Here is a 14,875-nt window from a genome sequence, read left to right as displayed (position 1 = left end):
TCTGGAAACCAGCAGAAAACTCATTTCAACTGAAGCATAGGAGCTTCAGTTGCACAGAACCATGGAAGCATAGGAGCTAAGAGGAGAAGAGTAGGAGAAAGATGAAAAATAAAGATAGGCAGATATGTAGGAACTAAACCAGGTAGGTCCTCAAATATCAAGCATGGGCTGCATCATGATGACAACAGAAAGTCATTGAAAGGTTTTAAGCAAACAAGTGATGAGGTCTGATTTCTGTATTTACCAGTTCATTCAAGTTGCTACATGGAGAACAGTTTGGGAGATGGCATGAGAGAAGGCAAGCATAAGGTAAAGGTCACAGCTGTTGTCTGGGTGAGAGAGTACAACAATTTGGACTGGGAAATGAGAAGAGAGGACTACTTTGAAAGAAATGATGGAAAGAACTGACAGCACTTATTGCTTGCAGTGGTGAGAGGCAGAGAAAGGAAGGATGAAAGGATGAAGCCATTCATTCACTCACTCATCAGGTCATTATTTGCACTTTTCACAGTGAATGGTCCAAGATTGAGCTAGACACAAAATGTTGCCTCAGCATAAACAAACAGTCCTTCTTTACATGGAACTGAGAGGTTTCTGACTTGATCAACTGGGTCACTGTTGATATCATTGAGAGAAGGGAGGAGAAGGATTGAGTCGGGAAGGAACCGAGAAGAGGGAATAAAAATGATGAGTTCCACTTTACATCTGAGAACATATATGTGACAGGTAATTGGAGCATCCAATAAACTTTGGATATATGGGTCCAGGGACTTCCCAGGTGGCTCAGTGGTAAAGAATCCGCCTGCCAATGAAGGAGACATGGGTTCAATCCCTGGTCTGGGAAGACCTGCTGGAGAAGAAAATGGCAACCCACTCCAGTATTCTTGCCTGGAGAATCCCATGGACAGAGGAGGCTGGTGGGCTATAGTCTATGGCGTCACAAAGTGTCAGACACGACTTAGTGACTGAACAACAACATATGAGTCCGGAGCCTATAAGTGAAATTTAGGCTGGAGATAGGGAGCTGGGGATCACCAGTACATACAAGAAAATTACCTGCAGTTGCTCAAAAGACAATGCCTATGAGGAAAAGGGTTAAGAATTAGGAAATGGGGATTTGCTTTCAAAAGCTCTCATCTCCACCTTTTTTGTCTTGGGACCAACCCTGAATGAGAGACTAACTGAAACCTGGGACTATCTTCTTCCTCAATTTATGCTGGCTAAGCCTGGCACCAAAAAGCCCAGGGGTGCTCAATAAAGGTTAATTGAATGAAGGAATGACTCAAGAAGGCAAACAAATGAAACCCAGTGGACTATTCTCTCAGACTCTTTGCTCTAAAATAGACGAAACATTTGCTCTCCACTGTTTTAAGTAGCTCCACTGCCCTAGAATGCAGTCTCCCATGTATTTGAATAACAGAATTTAATTCCAAATATTCCCTTAAATTAGTTGCTCACTTTTAAAACAGAATCTCTCCTTAATGACTAACACTTCTTTCTTGGGAGACTGAGACACAGGAAATACAGTGTTCCCAAGGAGGCAGCTATCTGATTTCACCAGGCTGGGGTCGTTGTGGGGGAATGGACAGTAAGGAAACAGGATGGGGCATCCAGCTGTGCACTTGACTATTCTTCACCCTTGGAATTTATATATGATATAGAGAGAGAAATTGGGTTTCCCTGGTGGCTCAGTGGTAAATAATCTGCTTGCAGTACAAGAGATGTGGCAGAAGCCACAGGTTCGATTCCTGAGTCGGGAAGATCCTGTGGAGAAGGAAATGGCATCCCACTCCAGTATTCTTGCCTAGAAAATCCCAACAACAGAGGGGCCTGGTGGGCTACAGTCCATGGGGTTGCAGAGTTGGACACAACTGAGTGACTAAACAACAAATAGAGAGCAATTGATCAAAGGTAACCATTTCACACCCTGTAAGAAACCTTTGGCATTGGCATCCAGAAGCGTGTGTAGTGGATAGGAATATGGTGGTGTCAGAATATGGAGGTTTTAACCCACCCCGTATATACCAGCTGTGAAAGCCAGGGCAAGCTACCTATCTACTCTGTGCATCAATTCTCTCAGCTATAAACTGGAAGCAATAATAACACCTCCTGCAAAGTGATGGGGTGAAGATAAAATGAGATAATGCATATGAAGAGCTCAATGTTCTAAGTTCTCAGTAAATGTTAACTAGTGTATGGGTTTGTTAGGACTGATGTAACAAAGTACCACAATCCAAGTGGCTAAAACAACAGAAACTTACTGTCTCACCATTCTAGAGGCTAGAAGTCCAAGATGAAGCTGTTGACGGGGTTGATTTCTTCTGGGGACTGCCAGGGAGGATCTGCTCCATGTCCTAGCTTCTGCTGCTTTGCTGGCAATCTCTGGAGTTCCCTAACTTCTGCTACATCACCCCCATCTCTGCCTTCATCTTCACACGGGGTTTGTTTTCCCTGTGTGCCTGTGTCCAAATTTCCCCCTTTTGTAAGGACAAGATGGATTTGGGGGATACCCGACTCCAGTATGGCCTCATCTTGACTTAATTACATCTGCAGGGACCCTGTTTCCAGAAAAGGTGACATTCCTGAGGGTATTAGAACTTCAACATGTAAATCGGGGTGGGGGGCAAATCCAACCTATAACAGCTAGTATTACTACTGTTAACTTTAATACTATGCTCAGTTCAGTTACCAAATAAATATACCTATCTTTCAAGTTTTTATTTTGAATTCATTTCAGACAGAAAAAAACTTCAAAAATAGTATGTTGCCTTATAACTATTACCCAGCTTCTCCTAATGTTAACATCATCCATAATCTTAGTACAAGTACCTAAATCAGGAAATTAATGCTGATACAGTCCTATTAACTAATCCATAGACCTTATTAAAATTTTTCTAATTGTCCCACTAGTGTCTTTTCTCTGTCCAAGAATCTAATCCAGGATCCAATACTGCATGTAATTTCATATCCCCATTATCCAATCTAAACTCTTTGGTCTTCCCTAATCATTTGCTATTGCTACAGTTTGAAGAGCAGTGACCAGTTATTTTGTAAAACATCTCTTAATTTGGGTTTACCTGATATTTCCTTGTGATTAAATGTGGATTCTGAATTTTTGCCAAGGATCCCACACAACCGATATTGTGCCTTCTCAGTGATCTTGCCAGGCGATTCAGCATCACTCAGAGTTGATGTGCTGGAGCCTTAGGACTGCTTATCACCTGGTGTCGCTGGTATCCGCCAGGCTTCTTCACTGTGGAGGTTCTATGGTTCCCTTGAGAATTAATATAGCTCTCTTGTGGAGAGATACTGGGAGGCTATGTTAATATCCTCTTTCTCATCACACTTTCACCTGCTAATTTTAGAATACAGTGATGATACTAGCCTGCAGCAATAGTTTTGCCTAATGGTGATTTTCTATTTCCATCATTCGTTTTACATTTATTGATTATAATTCTACCATAAAGGAGGCTTTCCCTTCTTCCTATATTATTTTGATAAAACATTCCTACATTTGAGGTTATCAGAGGCCACCGAGTTAGTTTCTTAGGGTTCCTTAGTATCTTATTCTTGGGTCTGCCCATTACTGAGGTATTCACTTACGTGCTAGAACAAAGAAAAAAAATGACCTTTGTTTTGCATTTAAACCTCATGGTTTCAGTTCCCATTAATAGAATCTTTGAGGGAAGAGTATGCTAAATGCTTTTCAGGGTGAAGAGGATGTTTAAATTATTCAAGAGAACTGCTTTTAAACAATCTGGATGTACCCATTTACACATAAAAATTAATGCTAACTAGATATAATTTTAATCTACTTATTAGAAGAAATCTCAAAGTATTCCAGAAATTCTTAGTTAGCCTAGTGTTATTCTAGGTACTTGAAAACAAAATCACTTTTCTTCAAAAAAGAAAAATCATGACTTTGCCTTTTATGAAAACATTTATAAGCAATAACGGTGAAGCTGCTGGCTCCTCTTTCCAAGCACCCACTTCTTTTGCTTTTCCTAATCTATCAGGCATTCATTCAACAATCACTCACTGAGAACCTACTGTGTGCCAACCTCTTCTCTAAGTGCTGAGACCAAAGACCCGAATACCTGCCCTGTGGAGCTTCCAGCTTCACGAGGAGATAAACTACAAACAAAATAACAAATCCCGTAAGTGGTAGCTGCTTTGAAGAAACATGAAGTGAGCTCGAGTGAGGGAATAGAGAACAATAGGGCAAGAAAGCCTCTATTCAGGTAGGGTCAACCAACGGGATGACCCCTCAGACCAGGTAAGACGTGACAGAGACTGAAAAGAAGGGAGGGAGAAGCCCAGGGTGGGGGTGGGGGGCAGAGAGGATGCCAGCCAGTGCCCCAGGTTTCAGTTCTGTCTTAGGAGCAGTGATTGGGCTACGCTTGCCAGTGGGAGCGGCTGTTGTGTGTCCTTCCCCAAACTGGTCCATTTATGCTCTATTTATAAACAGCCTTCGTCTGCTAAGTCTTCAGCTTTTTGTGCCTTCCAATTTCCCTCACCTTCCCTGCTTAATTTTTTTAACATACACTTTTGAAAATCTTTCCTCATCTGGAAGAATACTTCATGTAACTAGATAGATAACTAAGATAGATATATAGGGCTTTGGTTTATTTGACTTCACTGTGTGTCTGGCAGACAAATTTACATTTAGTAACAAAACTTCAGTGGATAAGACAAACACTGAGTACTGACTCCCAAAAGACTAATATATAGAAATAGCAAATTTGTGAGTTTACACTCAGCCCTAGATCCACAAAAAGAGAACCATTTCACTTTTAAATAATGAAAAACTTATTTAAATATATAGAAACAAACTCTCATTTTAGGCTTCACTTTTCTAACTTCATAAACTGAAGCTACTAAAACTTAAATATCAAAAATTTTTAACAGCTCTAATGAGCATAATCCACACAACTGTGCAACTGACTACTTAAAGCATAAATTCAATGGCTGTAGCATATTCACAGAGTTGTGCATCCATTACCATAATCAATTTTAGAATATTTTCAATACTCCATAAAGAAACCCAGCACCCCTTAGTCATCAGCCCCAATTCCACCATCTCTCTCCTCCCCTTGCAAGTCCCAGGCAACCACTAATCTATTTTCTGCCTCTGTGGGTTTGTTTATTCCATTTCACATAAATGAAATTATATGATACACAGTTTTCCAACTTCCTTCTTTTCCTTAGCATGTTGTCAAAGTTCAAACATGTTATAGCATGCATCAGTACTTCACTCTTTTTATCACATTGTGTTGATATGACACATTTTATTTATATATTCATCAGTTGATGGATATTTGGGTTGTTTCCACTTTGGGGCTATTTATGAATAATGCTGCTTTGAATATTCATGTACCTAACTTTAAACTTAAGTGATTCTGCTTTAGGGCTCAGATGCATCCAAGGAAAGTGAGTATAAAACAAACTTTATCAGTGATTGCCACTCATAAATCATGTTTTTCCAAGGAAAACATTCCCTAACAGCCTGATTTGAAAGCATTAAGTCTCTCTGAAAAAACTGTTTGATCCTTTCACACACACATATTTATCTCATGGCTACCTGATGCAACATACTGTTTATGCTGGATTGATAAATTTGAACTATTAAACAATGTTTTTTCCCTGTATTTCTTTGCACCTCTTGTTCTGCCCCCTCTTTGAGCCATCCACTAAGAAGTGTGTGGGGAACAGATACCTCAGAGAAGAGCAAAGTAATCGGCTTTGGGCTTTTGAATCTCAAAAGCCCGGCAATAAATTTGGGAACACAGGTGATAAATTAGATCAAAGCTTCCTCCCACAAAGACTAGGTTCTTTTGGAATTGAGGGAGTGTAGAGGAACCAGAGATCAAATTGCCAATATCCACTGGATCATCGAAAAAGCAAGAGAGTTCCAGAAAAACATCTATTTCTGCTTTACTGACTATGCCAAAGCCTTTGACTGTGTGGATCACAATAAACTGTGGAAAATTCTGAAAGAGATGGGAATACCAGACCACCTGACCTGCCTCTTGAGAAACCTGTATGCAGGTCAGGAAGCAACAGTTAGAACTGGACATGGAACAACAGACTGGTTCCAAATAGGCAAAGGAGTACGTCAAGGCTGTATATTGTCACCCTGCTTATTTAACTTATATGCAGAGTACATCATGAGAAACGCTGGGCTGGAAGAAACACAAGCTGGAATCAAGATTGCCAGGAGAAATATCAATAACCTCAGATATGCGGATGACACCACCCTTATGGCAGAAAGTGAAGAAGAACTAAAGAGCCTCTTGATGAAGGTGAAAGAGAGGGAAAAAGTTGGCTTAAAGCTCAACGTTCAGAAAACTAAGATCATGGCATCCGGTCCCATCACTCCATGGGAAATAGATGGGGAAACAGTGGAAACAGTGTCAGACTTTACTTTTTTGGGCTCCAGAATCACTGCTGATGGTGACTGCAGCCATTAAATTAAAAGACGCTTACTCCTTGGAAGGAAGGTTATGGCCAACCTAGATAGCATGTTTAAAAGCAGAGACATTACTTTGCCAACAAAAGTCCGTCTAGTAAAGGCTATGGTTTTTCCAGTGGTCACGTATGGATGTGAGAGTTGGATGGTGAAGAAAGCTGAGCGCCGCAGAATTGATGCTTTTGAACTGTGGTGTTGGAGAAGACTCTTGAGAGTCCCTTGGACTGCAAGGAGATCCAATCAATCCATCCTAAAGGAGATCAATCCTGGGTGTTCATTGGAAGGTCTGATGTTGAAGCTGAAGCTCCAATACTCCAATACTTTGGCCACATCATGCGAAGGGTTGACTCATTGGAAAAGACCCTAATGCTGGGCAGGATTGGGGGCGGGAGGAGAAGGGGACGACAGAGGATGAGATGGTTGGATGGCATCACCGACTCGATGAACATGGGTTTGGGTAGACTCCGGGAGTTGGTGATGGACAGGGAGGCCTGGCGTGCTGCAATTCATGGGGTCGCAAAGAGTCGGACACGACTGAGCGACTGAACTGAACTGAACTGAGTAGGAAAATGAGCCCAGGAGAGGGACAAGGAGAATTCCATGAAGGTTCATGAGATCAGAGAGCAAAGCAAATGTAGGCCTCTCTTCTCAGGTAGTGTCTACGAGGGGTACGATGATCTCAGAGAAGAAATGGCTGTGTGGTGTGCCTTAGGCAGAGAGAACCTAGACAGCCTCCCAGAGTGTTACCGTGGCTCAGCTTCCTCTTTGGTGAAGGGAGAAGGCTGACCTGATGAAGGCTCCTGAGTGGCTCTGAGGTACCACAGGGTTTTGGCTCCACAGAGTGACTGAGGGAAGCACAGGAATTCTGTACATTCAGCAGAAGTCCAGATATAACAAGGAGCATCCCTGGACCTGACGTGGAATGGGGGTTAAGGTGGCAATGACCCATGTGGACCAGTGACCAAGGTCCAGAGCAGATTTTGGAGACTTTAGCAAATACAAGTGTGGCTAATTGACAACCTAGAGTAGAGCCCTCCCCATCTCAATCCCATGCCCCATGAATGTTGCCAAAATCCTCATTATCTGGATTACAAGACTTTATCCCCTTTCTGGAGATGGCTTATCTGTTTTCACCAGCCCCCCCAAATTTGCTACCTTCCTGTCTTTGTATCTGACCTCATCTTGAAAGGGGAAGGAAGGAAGCAGGGCACAACCATTAAAAGAATGACAGAGCCACTGAGAAACACAGGATACGACAAACACTGGTTAGAACCAACTAGGCCCAATGGGGCAAAAGATTTGACTTCTAGCAGATTCTTCCCCAATATAGCCTGGCAGATACCTTGTTGCAGCCTCGTGAGACCCTGAACAGAGGATCCAACTAAGCAGTACACAGACTCCTAACATCATGAGGGACTAAACAGGTGTTGTTTTAAGCCACTGAGTTTGCAGTAACTTGTTATGTAGCAATAGGAAATAGAGAGAGGTTATGTTTCTTATCTTAGACCCCCACATAAGTTGTAGGACTGGAGATCTAACATGGGTCTGTTGACTCCCATGTTCTTCAGGGCCAAGTCCCACCTGTTGCATCTATGCTGTACTTTCAAGACTGTTTCAGATCTAAGCCTGCACTCCAACATGCTGCTGCTGCTGCTGCTGCTAAGTCACTTCAGTCGTGTCCGACTCTGTGCGACCCCATAGACGGCAGCCCACTAGGCTCCCCCGTCCATGGGATTTTCCAGGCAAGAGTACTGGAGTGGGGTGCCATTGCCTTCTCTGGCACTCCAACATGGGACTCAGTTAAATTTCTCTAATTGCTCAAACCAAAGGACCTTCCCTGACTTGGATCACCTGCAGGACCTCTCTACCTTCTCAAGTGGGCTGCAGATGCCTGATGGAGTAATGATAATATGGGCCCATCCTGGGAGTTAGCGTTTGAGAAGTGTCGGTGGTCAGTGGTCCTGGCAAGACTTCCTACAGGCAGGGGCCCCCATGCACTTTCCCTGCGCCCCACAGTGGGGCTGGATGTGGGGATGTTTAGTTAGTTGCTCAGTAAACTGGATGGTGGCAGGCAAATGGCAGCACTTTGTTTTTGATGATTTGCTGCTCAGTGGTATCACCATGATACCTATCAGTGTCCTCTTAATCAAAAGAATTGTCTAGCCTTGAGCTCCCAGAATTCCCTAAGAATATCAGTTTATGAGAAAGAATTATGGTGTTTAGATATGGTGCTGTGCACTTTTATTACTGTCTGGTAAAGGTATTTGTAAACTATATGAATCAATTTACTACTAAAGAAGGTACCTAAGAAATAGATGACAAACTCTCTTGTGCATCATGAGACATGAATGTGTAACAGTGCAGCCAACCAACATTCCATCAGTAACTAGAACTTACAAATTTCATCTCTAATAAGCTTTCATAAAAATATTTTCCTTATTTCAATATATACTCCTCAAAGGTAGATGGGAAAAATCAACATGCAGGGATGCAAAAAGGGAAATACATATATTATAGTCATGAGTCTCATTATGGTTGGAAGCATTTAAAGCAAATGTTTCAAATAATGACATTACGTAAGTGTATATTTTATGGCTTGTTTATATATTCATTAGTTAACTCACATATGTCTTGTATCCACCTAGTTCAGAGGCCTACTATGTACCTGGAAAGAATTCAAAAGGAAAATAAATACAGTCTCTTCTTCCAGGGGCTTTCCAACTATATGGATCTGAAAATAACCATATGGGCTAATTCAGGCACATGGAGCCCCTAGGACATATTTTGACATTCTTGTACACGTATTTCACCAGCACACATGAACACTGACAAAAACCTGGAAGTACATCACAGTGTTAATCATGGCTACCTTGAGGTGGTGAGATTTTATGTAATCTTTAAAAATTATATTTATTTCTTAAATAAAATCGCCCTTAAAATGAAAATAATCATGCATTGCTATCAAATATCTTTTAAACCACTAGGTCTAGGAAATTCCCTGCTGGCATAGTGGTTAGGACTTGGCACTTTCACTGCAGTGACCTGGGTTCAATCCCTGGTCAGGGAACTAAGATTCTACAAGCCTCATGGCCTGAAAAAAAAAAAAAAAAAATAACGACTAGGTCTAATGTTAACTAAACAAACCCACCAAACAATGAATACCTATTCTTCCTGAGCAAAGAGCCATTTAAGGGAAAATAAAGAATATTAACAGTCCCACATTCTTTTTTTTTTTTTTAAATGACTTCGGAATTCCCTGGCAGTCCAGTGGTTAGGACTCTGTACTCTCACTGTCGAGGGTAAATACAAAACAAAACAAACAAAAATGTCTCCTTAAAGTTGAGTGATATATACGATAGTGTTTAAGTGTTCCTTCATCCTCCGCCCCCCCAGTAGAGGGGAGTAAGTTCAGGCTTATTTTTTGACTAAAATTTCAAAAACTTTACAGCTGTGCCTTTTCTTAAAGATCTGACTGTAATGCAGTACATTTGAATCCGTTTGCAGATGAGACTCCAGAAGGCTGTAAGAGGGGGTTTCAAGAATTCGGAGTTGAAGAAATACCTGGCAGAATTTAGCCACAGGTTTATGGCACTCACTGTAACCCCATTAGATAGTGGGGAAGAAGTGACAGTATATTGAGCATTAAGCGCAAAATACTCTGTAAGTGGCATTCTTGGCTGTTTGTCTATGAAATGGTTAGAAGAGGATGTTCTCACTGCGACTCCACAAAAAAAGAGGAGGCAGCCTTTGATCCATCTTCCTGAGTACTCTCTCATCACAGGCCATGCATGCTCATGCAGGACACTCCATACCGGGTCTAATTCTGGACAGCACTGAGGCCTTTTTCACTGTGGGTAGTGGGTAAAGTGAGAAAGGCTCTTTATATGTTGACTTTGATATGTTGAGTTCTCTATTCTTCAAATGAAATTTCTTACCAAGTGGTAAAGCCCAGAGGGCTAAGTTTGCTATAGGTTACCTTATGTTGAATCTGCATAACCACCTGTGAAGTAGGTTATTTTTAGACCAACTTTACAGATTAGGCTCAGGGACTGTGGCTGAGAGGCCATAAAATAACTCAATGATTCCCCACCCCCACCCTCTCCCAGTGTTCACACATTTGTTTAATCTCCTCCCGAGTGTGGGAGGTATCTGTTGCTTGACTCTAACAGAGGGTGGCAAGAGTGATGGGCTGTCACTGCCATGATTAACTCCATGTCACAGAGACAAGGCTGTTTTAGCAGGTGTAGTCAGAGACTCTCCCTGCAGGTCTGATGAAAGAAGCATCCTCCTCAAACCTGCAAGGAGACGCACAGTCCGTGCACTGCTGTGTACTCCACACAGACCACACCTAATATCGTCTCCATCACTGGAGACCTGACTCCTGGCACAGGGCCTAGCATAGAACACGGGCTCAATAGGTAGCTGGCAAGTGATGCAATCAAAGAGTGAAAAAACGCCAATTTTCCTTTGGTCACTTTGAAAATCTCTCACCTGGGTAACATCAGTAGCCTCTTAACTGATACTGTCCTTTTATCCTTTTCCCCCTCGATAATCCATTCTCCACACAAGAGCCAAGATGATCTTTTAAACAACAAATCAGATTCTAAACTTAGATCATGGTGATGGTTGCACATCTCTATAAATATGCTAGAAAACATTCAATTGCACATTGAATTCAAACGGGTGAATCAAGAGTATGTAAATTATATCTCAATAAGGTTGTTTAAAAATTGTCATTCCCTTGCTGTAGGACTCAGGCAACTCAAATCAGGGCTGGGTAACAACCTAGAAGGGTGGGATGGGGAGGGAAGTGGGAGGAAGCTTCAAGTGGGAGGGAACATGGGTAAGCCTATGGCTGATTCATGTTGATGTTTGGTAGAAATGAACACAATACTGTAAAGCAATCACCCTTCAATTAAAAATAAATAAATTTTAAAAAATTGTTATTCCCCTAAAATCTTTCACTTATTCCCATTTCACTAAGAATCGTCACTGGGAATTCACCAGGTTACTTATAGTGATCTACACAATCCAACCTATCCCATGGGCTCTGCCTCCCTCCCCATCCTCAGCTCTCCTCAGCCACCACTTGCCTCCCACTAGTCCCTGAATCTGTCCACTTAATTCCTGCCTTAAGGTCTCTCACTTGCTCTTAGCTTTGCCCACAATACTCTTCTTCATAATATTCTGAGTAATGCCTCTTATCATTCAGGTGATCCCACATTAGCCCCTGCTACTGTCAGTCACTACTCTACAACCCCACCACCCCACACACTTTTTATCACATTACTATATTTTTATAGCACTTCTTACTCTTTGAAAAAAAAGGTTTTAAACTGTTTTCCTTACTGGAATATAAACTCTTTGGGAGTAGAGAATCTTGTTGTTTACCTTTGAAGAACATATCTGAAACACACAATAGGTACTAACAAATCCATGTTAAATGTTGATTTCCTGGTCCCTACACAGACAGTTTATTCTGCCAGAACTGTTGAGGAAAAAACTAACATGTATCTTAGTATCCTTGTGTAAGAAAAAAAAATGTTTTAAAAAATTCAGTGCTTTGGAATGATATCTTATTTTTCACATGGCAAAATTAGCAAGCTTCTATCTGGGAACAGCTGGGTTCAGTGAAAAGATTAAAATAATGTTAATATTCCACTATACAAGATGTATTATAACACTGCAAAAGTTTCAAACATCCCAGCAGATCATCCATTCACACCATTATTAAGTGGCATTTGCAGACTAAAAGCATTTGGATATCTACAAAAACATCGGGATCATAAGAAGAGTTTCCTCATTCTACTTTCCTTGATTATTTAGAACTCTCAGAAAGCCAAGGTAATATTGTAAAAAATAAACTTCAGAATTTTCCTTTTACTACTACATTCTTGTTAATTATAATTTCAAGAATGAGCTAGTTCAGTCACAGCCACCTTGTTCTGAACTACTTTTAATAATATCTAATTCACACAAGCCTTTGCTACTTGAAAGTACTTACACATTGTCTCATTTGACCTTTGCAACAGCCTATGGGGTCACATCATTAAAACTTTTGTGAAGGGAAAGCTCAAGGAATTACAGACAGTTGCCCAGGGTACCAGTAAGGAGGGATTCTTTTCTGACATATCCCTTGCCCTTTCTTCTTAAGGTTTGGGAAACCATCACTGTTCTCCTTACAAATTATGCAACAAGAAGTGACAGCTATCAAAAGTGCTCCAGGCAATCAAGACCTGGGAATAGTAAATAACACTGCTATGAATATTGGGCTGCATGTACCTTTTCAAAGCAATCTAAGTGTCCATCAATAGATGAATGGATAAAGACTATACAATGAATGATGAATGAATATGCAATGGAATACTACTGCCACTAAAAAAGGTAATTTTGCCATTTGCAACAAAATGGATGGGGTTGGAGGGCACTATGCTAGTGAAATATGCCAGAAAAAGACAATACTTTACGATACCACTTACATGTGTAATCTAAAAAATACAACAACCTAATGAATAAAACAAAAACAAACAAAAAAATTCAGATTCACAGATATAGAGAACAAACTAGTAGTTAACAGCAGAGAGAAGGAAGGGGTGGGGGGCAACATAAGTGCAGGGAAGACAGAGGTACAAACAATTGGGTATAAAATGAGCTCTTATGCAAGGATATATTGTACAACACGGGGAAGACAGCCAATATTTTATAACTATAAATGCAGTATAACCCTCAAAAATTGTGAATCACTTTATTATGTACCTATAACTCATAAAATACTGTACAGCAACTATACTGCAATTTAAAAAAATCTCAAAGGCATTATAATGAGTAAAGAAAAAAAAAGGCCTGTGAACAGAATTGAGAGAATTGCGTTCAATCAAAAAGTGTTACTTTAATAACCTATGTGTTCATCAGTTTGGTCTTTAGCATCACAGATTAGACACATACACAATCTAATTTGTGTTTTTTGTGGCTATATTGACTAATAAAATATCTCTGGTTTTGGTATTTTTAAAGACTGTTTTCCCGCAGTTTATACAAACAGTAAGTTCAACTTTTAAAGCTTTTCAAAAGGAAATCAGTGTTTTAATAAGCAACACTGTGTATCAGGAAATATCCTTAAACTAGCATTTAAGAGGTGCTTACTTACGTACAGTTTTGGGAATTCCCTCTTGGTCCAGTGGTTAGGACTCCATGATGTGACTGCCAAGGGTGTGAGTTCAATTCCTGGTTGGGGAACTAATACCCCACAGGCCATGTGGCACGGCCAAAAATCAGAAAAAAAGAAACATTCAGAGTTTTAAAAGTCACTAGAGTGAGAGGTTTTAAAGATCTTATGTTCTACATGGAACTTCATTGACCTTAAGGAACTGACACCCTTTAGTAAACCTAGAGGATGCCTGATACTGATTTCTGTTCAAATTCTTAAAATGCATTAGTTTCTCAGTCTTTGATAAATCTATCCAACTAATCATCAAGGATTTCTCCTTAAGTGCTATATCCTTAGCATTCCCACAAGACCCACACAGCTTTTTCCAAAGTTAATTGTAAAAACTAATATATCCTTACATAAATACCTAAGCATTTAATCTCTAGAGACACCACTTGGGCTGCTACTCCAGCTAAAAACATCAATAAATTCTGATGTACCAATACTTTAGGGGAAATTAACAATCTGTCCCTCTGAGAGAGTTCTGTTGATTATTTGGGATGAGAAAAATCCTCAACCAGTTTATTTACTTTTTACATTTTACTCTTCTTGGCAACTGTCATTTAAAAACCAAGCAACACCCTGAACGATCTGCCTTTTCCCATGTTGTAGTTTTGCATATTCTTCTTCTTTCCCAGTCCCTATACCCATACAGCTTCACCTCCTCCCCACGACAACCATCTTCCTTTCTATGAATGAAGAACAAGATGTGGTTCCTTACTATTATGACTTGCTTATCTATTGTCTTTATGCAACTGAGTAACTCCTACAGATACCATTAACCCAATACCTTGATTTTCATAAAGGACCTGAGGCGCTACCAGGTCTCAAACAGCCCTATAAACCAAAGATTTAATGATGTTCTGCAGTTTTTACATTAAATATACTTTGTTAGGCACTAATGTCTGAAAGTTTGGAAAATTTACATATACAAAACTAATTTGCTATTTCACTAGAATATGCATCTGAATTAAGTCATCTCTTGGTTCTGTTGTGTACACCACATACACAGATATATATAGATATATCTGTTCAATAAATCATGAGATGCTGAAGACAAACTAAAATTCTCACTATGAATGTAGTAACCACACAAGCACATGTGATTCCAATAAGCTGACAATGAGGAGGTTCACTCAGGACTGCTTAATTTATCATATCCACTAATAAACTTTGGTTTAGGGCATCACCTAACGGCA

Source organism: Giraffa tippelskirchi, chromosome 6 (genome assembly GCF_054371585.1).
Source record: "Giraffa tippelskirchi isolate mGirTip1 chromosome 6, T2T-mGirTip1v1.2.pri, whole genome shotgun sequence".
NCBI lineage: Eukaryota > Metazoa > Chordata > Mammalia > Artiodactyla > Giraffidae > Giraffa > Giraffa tippelskirchi.
Note: the sequence above shows the minus strand (reverse complement) of the source record.